Source organism: Mustela nivalis (assembly GCF_964662115.1).
Source record: "Mustela nivalis genome assembly, chromosome: 17".
NCBI classification, from domain to species: domain Eukaryota; kingdom Metazoa; phylum Chordata; class Mammalia; order Carnivora; family Mustelidae; genus Mustela; species Mustela nivalis.
The window spans coordinates 38,468,272-38,483,935 of NC_139036.1; the positions used below are offsets into that span (position 1 = coordinate 38,468,272).

General features: G+C 44.6%; 1 protein-coding gene across 3 annotated transcripts in view; it reads right to left on the reverse strand.

The window, feature by feature from the left end:
- The window catches only part of CALCOCO2 (calcium binding and coiled-coil domain 2), a 23,792-nt gene extending 16,657 nt beyond the window's left edge, over positions 1–7,135 (reverse strand). The window contains exon 1 of one of the 3 annotated variants that reach the window (XM_082704771.1): positions 6,988–7,135. The gene's annotated coding sequence lies outside the window, so the exon portion shown is untranslated. Of the gene's footprint in view, positions 1–6,871 lie in introns of all 3 variants that reach the window. The other 2 variants (XM_082704769.1, XM_082704770.1) reach the window with 2 other exon arrangements.
- Positions 7,136–15,664: the final 8,529 nt, after the last annotated feature.

Genomic DNA, 15,664 nt, shown 5'->3' on the forward strand with positions numbered 1-15,664 from the left:
GTGGCACTTCTTCTAATGCCTTAAATAAGCAAGGCCACCTAGGAGCTGGGAACAGTAAGACCTAGAGTCTTGATTTTTTATCTCATCAAATCCTGTGACTTCTGAGTATCAGTTGCTCTACATTTCGGCTTCTACCTTCAGTTCCATTCATCCTGTAACTATTGAGTCCTTGCACATACATATTAAGGCACTCTGCTAGGAGCTGGGCATGGGTGCAGGAAGAAAGGGAGGGTTGAGAGATTATCTCATATGCACAGGCATATCAGACAAGCACGGGCTCTGAAACCAGAATGGTGAAGTTCAAATTCAAGCCTCACTACCTATAAACGCATGAGCTTGAGCAACTCACGCCATCAGCTGGGCTCTTTGCCTGCTGCCTCATCTATAAGACAGGGGCTATGAACACCTATGTCATTTGGTTTTTCATGAACATTAACTGAAATAATGTAAAGTCGGCAGGCCTTTAAATCACTACCTGCCATAGAATCACACAAAGCAGAAATACGTAGAATGACAGAATAACGTACGAGCAGAGTCTGCAAGAAGAAAGGGCTAGCCAGATGTTAGTGATTTTCTTAACATTGTGGGGTGTTTTGTTTTGTTTTCTGGCATAGTCTTCGCCCTGGAAGGGTCCTGATGCAATATGGCCATTGGATGAGAAAATGAGTGACCAGCAAACGAATGAAATCAATGCAAAGTGCTCTGGGGTTCAAAAGAGGGAGAGATGCAAACTGGCTAGGAAAATGATGGAGAGCTTTAAGGGGTGAGAAGAGTCCTGGATAAAGCCCTCAAGGAAGATGAGCCTTAGGATTTGGGGGTGAGGAAATTCCAGGTGAGTGAAATGGCATGCATAAAAGCAATGAGAGACAGAGAGAGATGCTGCCCATGTTTGGAGCACAGCAGGCAAGTCGGATTCCTATTTGTAACACTGGGGATATAACCTGTATTTCACCTTTGCAGGTCACAGTACAGATAGAACGTGCTCAAGGATGGCAAACTATCGGGGAGGTAAAAACAATATAGAAAAGAAATAAAGTCTTTTGAATTGCTGAGATCTGACACTTCCTGCCTCTCAAAGTCACGTGTTCCATTTTCTAAGTGCTCCCTGAGTCTAACATTTAGTGAGTCCAGGATCCTCAACCCAGGATTTCATGGGGAAATGGAAACAATATCGTGGCTGTTATACAGAGGCTGAAGGAGAGCTGCATACAGGGGACTACCACGTGATCCCTTACAAATTCGGCTGCTGGAACATGTTGGGAGATTGTATACAACTCAATTTTTAAAAAAATAAGTACAACCAAAAAACACAGCCCTTTTAGTCCTGCCTGACCCTACTTATTTCTTGCTTTTATTTCGAACTCTAAGCAACCAGGCCTCCTCTTCCAACTCCCCTAGTAGTCAATTTTCTCATAGAGAAGGCAAGGGGATTTTTGGTGGCACTGAACTATCTGTTCTTGGGACTGAGCTAAGGAACCAAGAAATGTATTAGCTTTCTGGTTTGTGACAATTTTGCCACATCCTTAACCTCAAACCTCAGATCATTTTTTCCGAGGAAGGGGGTGGTCACATTCCAGTCGAGGTCAGAACTAGTTCCTCATATAAGCAGCTGCTTGTGTGATCTGTTGGATGCTAAGGGAGGGTAGGCAGAGTTCTCAGCTTGCAGACCCCTCGCTTTCCTAGGAGTCTCAAGTCTTACTGAGGTCAGCATAGCCCTCTGTCCTCAGCACAGAGCAGTTTTCATCTGAGCTTGTAAAATGACTTAATCTGTTGTCTGTGGATCATAAAGAACACTCAGGTAAGAGTGGCTTCGGGGCCTGTCTCTTAATTAACCTAAGTGCCCAACTCTCACTTCTTTTGCTTCCTAACAGGATCACCCCTGGACACATGACATAATGCCTAGCCCATAGTAATTGCTGATTAACTATTCACAGAATAAGTGAAATGCATGGGATTCATCAAAAAGTGAAAGGAAGGGGCTTTGTAGGTAAACAATGGTGGGAATAACCATGGGGCTAATTCTTTTTTAAGCCCTGCTCTTCATTTGTGGGATACCCTTGGAAAAGCTGCTGTTTCTCAGCTTTCTCTTCTCTAAAATAGAGTGAAGAGATGATAATCTCCAAGTGCTATGTCAATTCTTGGTATGGCTGGTTCAGCTGGCATAGCTGGTTCGAGTGGCACAGTGCCAAAAAAACAAAAGGCACAGATTTGATTTCCTTAAGGACCCATAAAATTCACACTCCATTACCCACCTTCTACACACTCAAACTCTGGCAAGCTGTTTTGCAAATGGATGTTACTCTCAAAGGCAAGACCAGCCAAGGGTATGAAGGCTCCGTATACCCTCTTTCCTACTAGAAAAACAATCAATCTATAAGCTCATGAACAGAACACTGAAGAAAGGACACGCATGTGTGCACACGCACACACGCACACTCACACACACACAGGCACAAAAGAGCTCATTTTCTGAGGCCTGAGTGTAGGTATAGCCAGTGGAAACTAGCTCTTTTCATCCATCTGAACACCTAATCATCTATATGGAAAAGTCCACTGTCTTGGTTCCTTATTAGAAATGTAATATTCCGGGGCACCTGGGTGGCTCAGTGGGTTAAACCTCTGCCTTCGGCTCAGGTTGTGATCTCGGGGTCCTCGGGTTGAGGCACTCTGCTCAGTGGGGACCTGCTCCCCCCCCATCAAATAAATAAATAAAATCTTTAAAAATTTAAAAAAACAATTTTTTTAAAGATTTTATTTATTTATTTGACAGAGAGAGATCACAAGTAGGCAGAGAGGCAGGCAGAGAGAGAGAGAGGAGGAAGCAGGCTCCCTGCTGAGCAGAGAGCCCGATGTGGGGCTCGATGCCAGGACCCTGGGATCATGACCTGAGCTGAAGGCAGAGGATTAACCCACTGAGCCACTCAGGTGCTCCCAAAAAAATTTTTTTAGAAAGTAAAATTCCATGAAGTTTCCCATTTCAGAGATCTCATCACCTTCCTGGGATGACTCAGAGGGCACCTAGTGGCTCTCTAGGTATTTGGAATTCAATTGTTTTTGAAATAGGAAACTCTCTTCTACTGAGACTGGTGGGGAAGGGGTTGAGGAGTTGGGAGTGGAGAGCAGCCATGACTTTGCTTCTCTGCTTCTTACCAAAGCTGAAAATACAAAAGGCCACAGGGTGAAAGGCCACAAGCATAACCAAGCTAATCTGAACTGGGTCAGTGAGGAGTTACCTCATTTAACTTTTCCTGGAAGGAAGGGATCTACTACTAATTTTTAAGGTCAGTGACCCTTAAAACCCTTTCCTCCCTCCCAGTATCAGATTCTTTGGGGGAAATAGGTTCTGACAATGGCTGGGGAAATCACCTTGCTGTCAAAACAATCCAGAAAGGACCTTTTGTGGAGGGGACAGAGAGGATATGGAAGAAAAAGCAGAATGACTTAAGCATCAACTTCCCCTTTTTCTTTTTTTTTTTAATTATTTTTTTATAGATTTCATTTATTTGGCGGAGATCACAAGTAGGCACAGAGGCAGGCAGAGAGAGAGAGAGAGAGAGAGAGAGAGAGGTGTGTATGTAGAGGGGTGGGGAGGGAAGCAGGCCCCCTGCTGAGCAGAGAGCCTGATGCAGGACTTCATCCCAGGACCCTAAGATTATGACCTGAACCGAAGGCAGCGGCTTAACCCTCTGAGTCATCCAGGCGCCCCTCAACTTCCCCTTCTTTAACTGCTCCTTCCACTATAGAACCTGTCTGCCAACCATTTCTAGTTCTGACCATATCCATGGAGGGAAATGAAAAGAAGTAGGAAAAGAGCAAAAGTTAAATTTAGAAGCCTGGAGAGCTATGGAGTCATAAAAAAGCAAGGGGATGAATTAGTCCCCCTAGAAATCATGGGATGGTATTCAACCTAATTCCCTCCTCTTACTCTCATGCCCAAGACTAGCCACATGAGTGAGCAGGGAAAACAAACGGGGATGTCCAAAAGCAAGCCACTGAGTAGGGGGAAATAATGCAGAGAGTCTATGGACTGTCAGAAGCACTTTACTCGGACTCTGATTTTTTTTTTCCAGCTCAGTTTCCAAACGGATTAGGGTCCTCAGAGGATGTATGCAATAACAGGCAACATGTTTTAAAATGAGTCCCCTGAACCAGCTTCTGGCTTCTATGAAAACCTGACACATTTTCATCTAATGAGCTTTTCAAGCCTAATATACTAGTCCCAGGACTGTTCCATGAGGGCAGACATTCTCTCACATTCTCCTGAAGAAAAGGAACAGCTAATTCAGCCTCTGCTCTGAGCCAATCTGTAAAATACACTAATATGCTTTTTAGCAGAAAATTTAAAAAAATATTATAAACCTTCCTGGTTCAGGTTCTAACAATGCAAATACGCAACCAAGTCAATTCACCAATTTTCCTAAAGTTTTTCCCCTTTGTGTGAACCACGAAGAGGAAATAATCTTATTAAAAAATAACTGATTCTGGGGTGCCTGGGTGGCTCAGTGGGTTCAGCCTCTGCCTTTGACTCAGGTCATGATCTCAGGGTCCTGGGATTGAGTCCTGCATCAGGCTCTCTGCTCAGCAGGGAGCCTGCTCCCCACGCCCCCCACCTCTCTCTCTCTCTTTCTCTCTCTGCCTGCCTCTGTAGCTACTTGTGATCTCTGTCAAATAAATAAGTAAAATCTTTAAAAAACAAAAAAACAAAAAAAAAAACCCCAAAAAACAACTTAAGTTCTACTGTAGAGTATGCTCAACATTTTTACCTTAGCCTTTTATGCCTGTGGGCACATGTTTTAGAGAAATCAAAGACTATCAGTAGTTTATCTGGATTAGTTCACAGAAGGAAACCGAATGTTCCCACAGCCAAGAAAGAAATGCAAATAAATTCATCTGGGAACAGTAAAAACAAAAGATAAGCAAAAAAATCCAAACCGCATTTCATCTAATTCCTTCATCCTGCTGATGTAACTTTCTAAACTAGTAGCCATTAGCAAAACGGATGAACTGATTTGAATCTCACTCATCCCGGCCCTGGAAGAGATGCTTGCTCAAAACCACCCTCAGAGAACCTGGACAGTAGCTCCTAAGGCCCTGAGCAAAAGCAAAGACCCACCACCGTCCCTTGTCTTTAAATTCTTGAGCTACTTGTTTTGTTTTGTTTTTTAAGATTTTATTTATTTATTTGATAGAAAGAGAGATCACAAGTAGGCAGAGAGGCAGGCAGAGAGAGAGGGTGGTGCAGGCTCCCCACTGAGCAGAGCACCCTACATGGGGCTTGATCCCAGGACCTTGAGATCATGACCTGAGCCAAAGGCAGAGGCTTAACCCACTGAGCCACCCAGGCACCCCTTGAGCTACTTGTTCTAAACCCAAATTTCCAAGTTCGTTTTAGTTCTTTACCTAGTATCTTTCAGAGTGCCTTAGAGAACGCGTATACCTCCAGGAGGCCTGTAATACTCCTCACTAACAACTGTTGGGATTGGTTGCCCCCACTTGTTTGACATCCCACGCCAGCAGTACCAGGAGGAGAGAAGGAAAGAAAAACAGTCATGGGATATGAGATGTGGGCAACCAGAAGAAACTGTGTGAAAGCCTCAACGCTGTGTTCTAATCCTCTCTTTAACTTAACTGAGATGGTACACTTTTTCCTTGAAAAGGGGTGACAGGGCTAACCGCTGAAGTCACATGGGCGGTGACTGGTTTGAAGTGCCTTGGAAAGGGAAACCAGGCCGGGAGCCAAGGGACCTGGGTTCCTATCTTAGGTCTGCCACTAACTAGCTTTGACGTCTTGGCTAAGTCGCACAACCTCCTTTTAGGCCTCAGTATCCTCATCAGTAAAACGCACAGATCAAGCTAGAAAACCTCCAAGAAACTTTCCAGCTACAATGATGATCCTAGGTGAAAGAAAAAGAAAGTGAAAGAGGTTGTTTTAACAGTCTTTCCTTTCATCTAAGGAAATAAGGAACCACGGCATTGTATCAACAAGCACAAAGTGTTTAAAGAGCCCTAGAGGTACTATCTGACTTGAAAGATAATACCTGTTAGGGCTATGTAACTCTAATCACCTTTCTTGGGGTCCTTTTCACTCCACAGCTGTCATACCTGCTAAAAGGTAGAGTTTCAGGTAGAGGCCCTTTGGAAATATTTGTGAAAGTGAGGCACCTGGATACTCCCTAATCATGTACTCTACATATAATCTACAAAGACACTGAAAGTCCTCGGTTTTTGATGGTTTTTGCAACCAGGGAAGTAGGTTATAATACACAGCATCTGTATTATTCTACTCAGCACCAGCAATGACCACTTGTTGGCTTGCATCGGGAGCGAAGAATCCAAGTGATAGAAAAAAGTTAACATGCCCGGAAGGCGCTGAAATCTTAATGGGGGAACGTTAGCCCCCAAACTGGGCTCACGGTAGCGGTGGGGAGGGGCTTCCGGAGATCAGCGGTAAAGAAGCAGGTCATTACTCTCCAGTTGCTCTTTGTTCTGCCTAGAATATCTCTGATTAGAGAAGGCCTCCTCTGAAGGAAAGGGACCCTAGCGATCAGGGAATAGACAGGGAAACTGAGGCCCAAAGAGACGGGAACTTGCCTAGAGTGTAACTCGGCCTCGTAGCAAACAGCGATGTTGATGCTCTCAAGGACAGGGATTAAGTAACTACCGAGACCTCGAGCCGCGGGGGGAGGGAGGCGTTGACGCCGTGACGTCAGGACCCCCGACCCCCGTCAGAGGGGTCCCTTCTGCTCAAGAAGCCTGCCACTGGGCCACAAGCACTGAAATTCTGCTCTCCTCCGGAGAAAACTGGCCCTCGACCCTCCAAGGCCGCGGAAGGGGCTCCAGGGGCCCCATGACGCCACACACACACAGTTACCCTGTAAGGATGAAAGGAAGTGAAAACCGAAACCAGCCGCACCGCTGCCTGCCCAAGGTGGAAATCTGAATTTGGAGAACCCGAAGGCCCAACTGCCCCTAATTGCCCTCCTTCACTCCAGGGACTCACCGGGGGTAGCAGCCGGCGTCGGCGCAACAGCAACAGGGCAGAGCAAGGCACAGGGGCGGGGCTAAAAGCCCAGGGGAGAGCCGATCCCATCTGGCCCCGCCCACTACGTCACAACGGCTACCAAGCCCCGCCCCTGCAGCGGCGCTTGCTGGGACTTGTAGTGCTCAGGTGACTGGGCACTATGTGGTTTTCGTTCATCCGGAAGAGTTCCCCAAGGAGCCTATTTCTTCCCCTAGAATGAGCCGTTTACTTACCTTGAAAAAAACAAAAAACAAAAAACAGAAGTTTATTTCTTTCAGTCCTGAACAAGAAAGGGCCATCTGGAGGTCATCTTCATTGTTCTCCTGCCTCTACATAGCACTTCACTAAGAGCCCTACAGATGAGACCCTCTTTGGCATTTAGTCATACTTCACCTGCTCCTAAAGGAGACCCAGCAATCTCCCTGAATGCCCCTGTTTCTGTGTTTCATCTTTCCCTTCCTATAAAGAAATTATTTTTTAGCATTAACTCTGCCAAGGTAGTGTTCTTAAATACAATAAGAATAAAGTCATTAGAGGGAATGCCTTATCCTTGATAAGTGATCAATCCCTGGCCTGTCTTCGACAAGTATCCTGTTAAGTCGGTTCGGCAGGAATCCCCCTCCCCCACCCTTGATGTCTTTTCTTAGTAATTTTCCACCCACTTGTCCTTATTGTATTTGGAGTTGAGTGCAATCTTTATCTATTGTAATGTTCCTATAGCAATACTCCTAGATAAAGCCTCTCTTAGTGGTTTAACAAGTTTCAGAGTAATTACTTCTTTAACACCGCAATTGCTATCTATGGGTGGTTAGAAGTGCCTCTTCTCCAAGGTGTAGTACCCATCTAATTCTGGAAAGAAACTTTCCATGCCATCTAACTGGGGAATTTATGCCCCTGAAGACATTTTACATTTCAGGCAGAAGAATAAGCATTCCTTATACTGCCTTAGCACAAAATTGGTGGCATTCAATTGAGAAGAATGGATGGCGGAAAATAGTAAGCCAGCAAACTTTTACTGCGGGTTCTGTTGAAAATTCAAATCACCTTCTGTGTCACCAAAATTATGCTCTTCCATTTTAAACTCTGTCTACAGGGATAAGTGTCCTCAGTCTCCCGGATATAGCTCCTTTAATTTTACTTACTAGCTTTTAAAAAAGCCCTTATTATTGACATCTCCTACACCCACACACCATACCATCCTTTTTTTTTTTTTTTAAAGATTTTTATTTATTTATTTGACAGACGGAGATCACAAGCAGACAGAGAAGCAGGCAGAGAGAGAGGAGGAAGCAGGCTCCCCGCTGAGCAGAGAGTCCAGTGCGGGGCTCGATCCCAGGACCCTGGGATCATGACCTGAGCTGAAGGCAGAGGCTTTAACCCACTGAGCCACCCAGGCGCCCCATACCATCCATATTAATACAACTATTTCATGGAACTTTTTTGCCTGGATGTTAAAAATGCAAATGAATCCACTGTGCATTTTAGAAGTCGTCTAGAAGAACCACCAGTTAAAAAAAAAAAAAAAAAAAGATTTTATTTTTGGGTGCCTGGGTGGCTCAGTTGTTAAGCGTCTGCCTTCGGCTCAGGTCATGATCTCAGGGTCCTGGGATTGACCCCATGTTGGGCTCCCTCCCCCGCTGAAAGCCTGCTTCTCCCTCTCCTACTCTCCCTGCTTGTGTTCCCTCTCTTGCTAGGTCTCTCTGTCAAATCTTAAAAAAAAAAAAAAAAAAAAAAGATTACTTAGTTGACAGATAGCAACAGAGGGAACACAAACATGGGGGAGATGGAAAGGGAGAAGCAGATGTGAGACTTGATCCCAGGACCCTGGGATCATGACCTGAGCTGAAGGCAGACGCTTAACTGACTGAGTCACCTTGGCATCCCAGAGCCACCAATTTTTCAATAGAAAGCATCACATGATGATAGCTCTATACTTTTCAAGACTCTTAGAACCCCTGGCCTCAAAATCCTTGTTTGGCTGTGCCCACCAATCCCAAGCTGTTATATCATGATTCTTATCCTATCCTACTCAACTTTTGCCTCTACCCTCACATTGAAAGATCCACCCCTTCCCCAAACCAAACTTCAAAGTCTCAATAAATACCACTGTTTTGTCCTTCTGCCCCAAGCTGGTACTATAACTTTGCCAAGATGGTGTATTCTCACTAAGGTAAGAATAATCTTAGGTTTGTCTTTTTAAGAAAGATTTATTTTTTCGCCAAAGACAAGGGAAGCAAGGGCAAATATGAACTACTAGGACTTCATCAAGATCAAAACCTTTTGCACAGCAAAGGAAACAGTCAACAAAACCAAAAGACAACTGACATAATGGGAGGAGATATTTGCAAGCGACATATCAGATAAAGGGCTAGTATCCAAAATCTATAAAGAAATTATCAAACTCGGGGCACCTGGGTGGCTCAGTGGGTTAAAGCCTCTGCCTTCAGCTCAGGTCATGATCCCAGGGTCCTGGGATCGAGCCCCGCATCTGACTCTCTGCTTGGCAGGGAGCCTGCTTCCTCCTCTCTCTCTGTCTGCCTCTCTGCCTACTTGTGATCTCTGTCTGTCAAATAAATAAATAAAATCTTAAAAAAAAAAAAAGAAATTATCAAACTCAACACCCAAAGAACAAATAATCCAATCAAGAAATAGGCAGAGAACATGAACAGACATTTCTGCAAAGAAGACATCCAGATGGCCAATAGACAAATGAAAAAGTGCTCCACATCACTCGGCATCAGGGAAATACAAATTAAAACCACAATGAGATACCACCTCACACCAGTCAGAATGGCTAAAATTAACAAGTCAGAAACAACTGATGCTGGTGAGGATGTGGAGAAAGGGGAACTCTCCCACACTGTTGATGGGAATGCAAGCTGGTGACGCCTCTCTGGAAAACAGTATGGAGGTTCTTGAAAAAGTTGAAAATAGAACTACCTTACGACCCAGCAATTGCACTACTGGGTATTTACCCTAGAGATACAAATGTAGTGATCAAAGAGGCAAGTGTCCTCAAATGTTTATAGCAGCAATGTCCACAATGGCCAAACTATGGAAAGAGCCGAGATGTCCAATGTCCATCAACAGATGAAACAGATGAATGGATAAAGAAGATATTGCAGCCATCAAAAGAAATCTTGCCATTTGCAACGATGTGGATGGAACTAGAGGGTATTACGCTGAGCAAAATAAGTCAGTCAGAGAAAGACAATTATTATATGATCTCCCTGATATAAGATTTTATTTGAGAGAGAGACAGTGAGAGAGAACATGAGCCAGGAGAAGGTCAGGGGGAAAAGCAGACCCCCCGTGGAGCTGGGACCCAATGCAGGACACGATCCTGGGACGCTGAGCTGAAGGCAGTTGCTTAACCAACTGAGCCAGCCAGGTCCCCCATAAGAAATTCTTAATTTGGGCGCCTGGGTGGCTCAGTAGGTTAAGCTGCTGCCTTCGGCTCAGGTCATGATCTCAGGGTCCTGGGATCGAGTCCTGCATCGGGCTCTCTGCTCAGCAGGGAGCCTGCTTCCCTCTCTCTCTCTGCCTGCCTCTCCGACTACTTGTGATTTCTCTCTGTCAAATAAATAAATAAAATCTTTAAAAAAAAAAGAAATTCTTAATTTCACAAAACAAACTGAGGGTTGCTGGGGGTTGGGGGGATAGGGAGAGGGTGGTTGGGTTATGGACGTTGGGGAAGATATGTGCTATGGTGAATGCTGTGAAGTGTGTAAGTCTGACTATTCACAGACCTGTACCCCTGAGGATAATAATACCTTATATGTTAATTAACAACAACAAAAAAGATTTATTTTTTCAAGGAGGGGAGGGGCAGAGGGAGAGAGAGAATCCTGAAGCGGACTCTCCACTGAGCGTGGAGCCCAACAGAGGGCTGGATCCCAGGACCCTCAGATCATGACCTGAGCTGAAATCAAGAGTCAGGTGCTCAGCCAACTGAGCCACCCAGGCTTCCCTCAGTTTTGTCTTATCAGAAGGTTGTTTTGGTGATACTTTGGGAAGCTAAATTTGATAGCATAGAATAAAAAAATTAATTAGTCTGATTTATTTCTGATAGGAATGTCAAGGGAGAGCTACAAGTACAACTGGATAGTGAAGAAATGGGAATTGATACTCATACCTACAGGGAAAATCCTCCATTTCTATCTTCAAGTGTTGGGAATGGAGACAAACAAAGACTGGGGCTGGGAGTAGTTATTTTGTCCTTGAAACAGTGGGTTTTCTCATTTACTCCTTATAAGGGAAGCCCTTTTATTATCCCCATTTCACAGATGAGACAATTGAGGCTTGGAGATGTACAGTTACTTGCACAGGCTTACCTGGCTAGTGTTATCAGAAGGCTCTATACCAAGCATTCTGATTCAAGCAACTTTGGTCCTAATGGTGACACTCACTAGACTCTTTGTACCAGAGTTCAATAATCCATAAGGGCAGACCAGGGCATAAATGAGTATGATGCCACATGATAGTGGCTTTAGAAGAGGGATTACACAGTGTTAAGGTAGCATGGCATTAATTTTAAAGTTTCAAAAAAAGGTGTTAGAGAAAAAATTATTCTGAAGCCTATTAAAACAGTAAGGAAAATTTTATTTGGGATGATTGCAATAAGAACATTACAAAAGGGGAGAGAGACTGTGCTTAGTTCCCCAAAAAATGAGGACAAGTGGGGATTTACAGCTGTCAGGGAGGATGAGGGAGTCAATGGACAAAAAATTACAAGAGGAGACTTCAAGAATGGGGGATTCTGAGACGCCTGGGTGGCTCAGTTGGTTAAGCATCTGCTTTCAGCTCAGGTCATGATCCCAGGGTCCTGGGACTGAGTCCTGGCATCGGGCTCCTTGCTTGGCAGGGGGAACCTGCTTCTTCCTCTGCCTTCTGCTCCCTCTGCTTGTGCTCTCTACCCCTCCCTCTGACAAATAAATAAAATCTTTTTTTTTTTTCCTCCAGAACGCTTTTTTTTTTTTTTTTTTTTAGATTTTATTTATTTATTTGAGAGAGAGAGAGAGAGTGTGTGAGAGGGGAGAGGTCAAAGAGAGAACAGACTCCCGATGTGGGACTTGATCCTGGGACTCCAGGATCATGACTTGAGCTGAAGGCAGTTGCTTAACCAACTGAGCCACCCAGGCACCCCAAATAAATAAAATCTTAAAAAAAAAAAAAAAAAAAAAAGAATGGGAGATTCTTCCTGAACTGGTTTAATAGGATTCTTGCTGAAGGCAGACTAAGGATTGATCAAATTTCAAGAATAAGGATTCTTGGGGCGCCTGGGTAGCTCAGTGGTTAAGCGTCTGCCTTCAGCTCAGGTTGCGATCCTGGGGTCCTGGGATGGAGCCCCACATCCAGCTCCCTGCTGCTTGGGAAGCTTGCTTCTCCCTCTCCCACTCTCCCTGCTTGTGTTCCTTCTCTCATTGTGTCTCTCTGTCAAATAAATAAATAAATAAATAAATAAGGATTCTCTCTAAGCTGATTTTTGCTGAAATTGGACTTGAAAGAGGATTTCAACTACCTCCATTTTGACCTCAGTCTGTACTTTCTAATTAAGTTCTTTCCCACCTATCTCTTAACTCAGGCAAAAGACCCTGCAGGCAAAGCATCCCGCTATGGGAACTGAAACTACCCCCCCCCCCCAAGCTACAAGGACCACCCAGAGCCAGCAGGACCCAACAGGGCTAACCCCCAAGACAATGATCAACCTGACCTTTACTGCCCACCTGTTTGTACCACCAACCTTTCTCTCACATTTTTCCTATCTAAACCTCTAACTATTTTCAGGACTTTGGTGACAGTCCTTGAGACTGTCCACTGACTTCCTCATGTTGGCCTCCCTGAAATAAATTTCTTGTTTCTCCATGACTTGTCTCTCTGCCTTTGGATTTTGTCAGTGGTAAGTGGAAGCACCAGGTCTGTTTGGGGGTCCCAGAACCCAGTGCCCTTGCACCCCAGGACCCCAGCTGCAGACTTGGCAAAGACAGACACAGAAGCCCAAGGTTGAGACCTCATCCAGAAGAGGGCTCAGAGGAGCCTAAGTGACTAAAGTTTGGTCAAAGAGAGAGTCTTTATCAAAGGAGACATTTGATTTACTTGAATAGCAAGCTTGGCCACAGAAAAAGGGATGGGAACAAAATTTGACATGGAGGGAATAGTCATCTACAGCAGTGTTGTCCAGTAGCATCTCTGCGGTGACGGAAATGCTCCTTACCTACACTATCTGATCTGGTAACCACTAACCACATGTGGCTACCGAGTGCTTGAAATGTGGCTATTGCAACTGGGAACTGGGTTTTTTATGGAGTTTAAATTTATTTTACGGGAGAGAATCAGATTTAATAGGATATGTATGTACGTATGGGGAAGCCAAACAGACGTGGAAATTCTCTATTCAACTGAAATTCACTCATGTACTTGTTTATTTATTTCCAAAGATCTTATTCATTTTTTTAAAAGATTTTTATTTACAGAGAGAGATCACAAGTAGACAGAGAGGCAGGCAGAGAGAGAGGAAGGGAAGCAGGCTCCCCGCTGAGCAGAGAGTCCGACGCCGGACTTGATCCCAGGACCCCGAGATCATGACCTGAGCCGAAGGCAGCGGCTTAACCCACTGACAGAAAGAGAGACATAGCGAGAGAGAGAACACAAGCAGAGAGAGTGGGAGAGGGAGAAGCAGGCTTCTACCAGAGCAGGGAGCCCGAGGCAGGGCTCAATCCCAAATTCCTGGGATCATGACCTGAGCTGAAGGCAGACACTTAACGATTGAGCCACCTAGGTGCCCCAGAAATTTATTTTTTAAAAAGATTGTATTTATTTATTTGAGAGAGAGAGAGTGCACGAGCAGGGAGAGGGACAGAAGAGGGAGGGGGGAGAGAATCCCAAGCAGTGTTCTGCCTGTTCTCGAGCCCTACTCAGAGCTCAATCTCATGACGCTGAGATCATAACCTGAGCCCCATTCAAGAGTCCGATGCTTAACCGACTGAGCCACCCAGGTGCTCCTGAAACTGCAGTTTAAACAGACATACATGCTCACTGTCCTTGCTGGTGCGTATCTGGAGCATGAGTGACAGGGGAGTGGACTATGGGGAGAAGAGGCAGGCAGCCTACAAGGTGTCCACGCAGCAGTAGTAGCTGCTTACTTTCACCTCTGCCCTCAGCTCCAGCCCTGCCCGGCTCTACCCAGTGGCAATGACTCTGGCCTTTGGACTCTCAACTCCTTGAAAAAAGAGGGTGAGGGAGGAATGTTATCACGGAAGCTTGCTGTCTCTGTAACCCACCTAGAATTCTCTAAGTGGATGCCTTACAGAGTACAGAGAGTTTCTATGCCTGGATTTGAGAAAGAGAAGGACTGAACAATCATTGGAAAGAAGGAGACTACTAACTAGGTTAGGATGCTGTTGGGTTTTCTCCATGTGCAGGTCAAGTATGGTGTTTTATAACCTGGAGAAACAGGAGCCGGTATGCCTCACCTTAATCCTGTGTCTAGAATGTGTGGGCAAACCAAGTCACCTGTTACATACTTCAGGGAATGTTAATATTTAAAGGTGCTTTGCAGGGCACCTGAGTGGCTCAGTGGGTTAAGTCTCTGCCTTGAGCTTAGGTCATGATCTCAGGGTCCTGGGATCAAACCCTGAGCCCACACTCCCCCCATCCTCTGCTCAGCAGGAAGCCAGCTTCCCCTTTCTCTCTGCCTGCCTCTCTGCCTACTTGTGATCTCTCTCTGTGACAAATAAATAAATATGATCTTTAAAAAAAAAAAAAGGTGTTTTGCAGGGGTCCCTGTAAGAACTTGGGAGGGCTATCTGTTTTAAAACACAATGTTAAATAAACTAAAAGGGAGAGAGAGAGAGATTTCTTAATCCCACCCATACTTTCAAAACTTCTGTCTGTAGAGAAAAACCTCTCTGTTGGACCCCCTCCCTTGGTTAGCTGATTTGAATTGATTCTATAAGAATTATTTTACAACTCTGTAAATTGTAGGTAACTGATAGGCAAGGAATTCCTGTCTGGTTTGACAGAGGTTTGACTGTTTTCCCTTCTTCCCTTGGGGGGGTGGGGGGGGAGGCAGTTTTTGCATCCATTTACAATTTCTTTCAATATTCCTTTTGCCAGGCAAATTGTGCTGCTTTTTTTGAACCAGCGGAACCGTTGGTTCCCTCACTGACTGAATTACATAAAATCTTTAACACGTGCACATTTTTAAAATTAAAGATTTTATTTATTTGAGAGAGAGAGATAGCAAGAGTGGGGGTAGGGGCAGAGGGAGAGGAAGAAGCCCTGTGGGGCTCCACCCTGGGATCATGACCTGAGCCCAGGGCAGACGCTTAATGACTGAGCCACCCAGGTGCCCCAACAATGAACGATTTTACCATAATTTACTTCACCATTCTCTAACCATTGAATATTTAAGTTCTTCATTAAATAATTTTTTGAAGAGCAAAGATTGTATGTGAATTTAACTGCTTGTAAGTCTGGATTAGACTAGATACTATTTTTTTTACGTATAAAACGATACCACTGTGCAAGAAAGAGGACTTCATACTATATACTCATTTCATACACACACGTATTGTTGGACCCACCAAAAATAAATGTTCACAGGAAATGGATGCTCCAAGCTCTCTGAAGAAAAATAAAAAG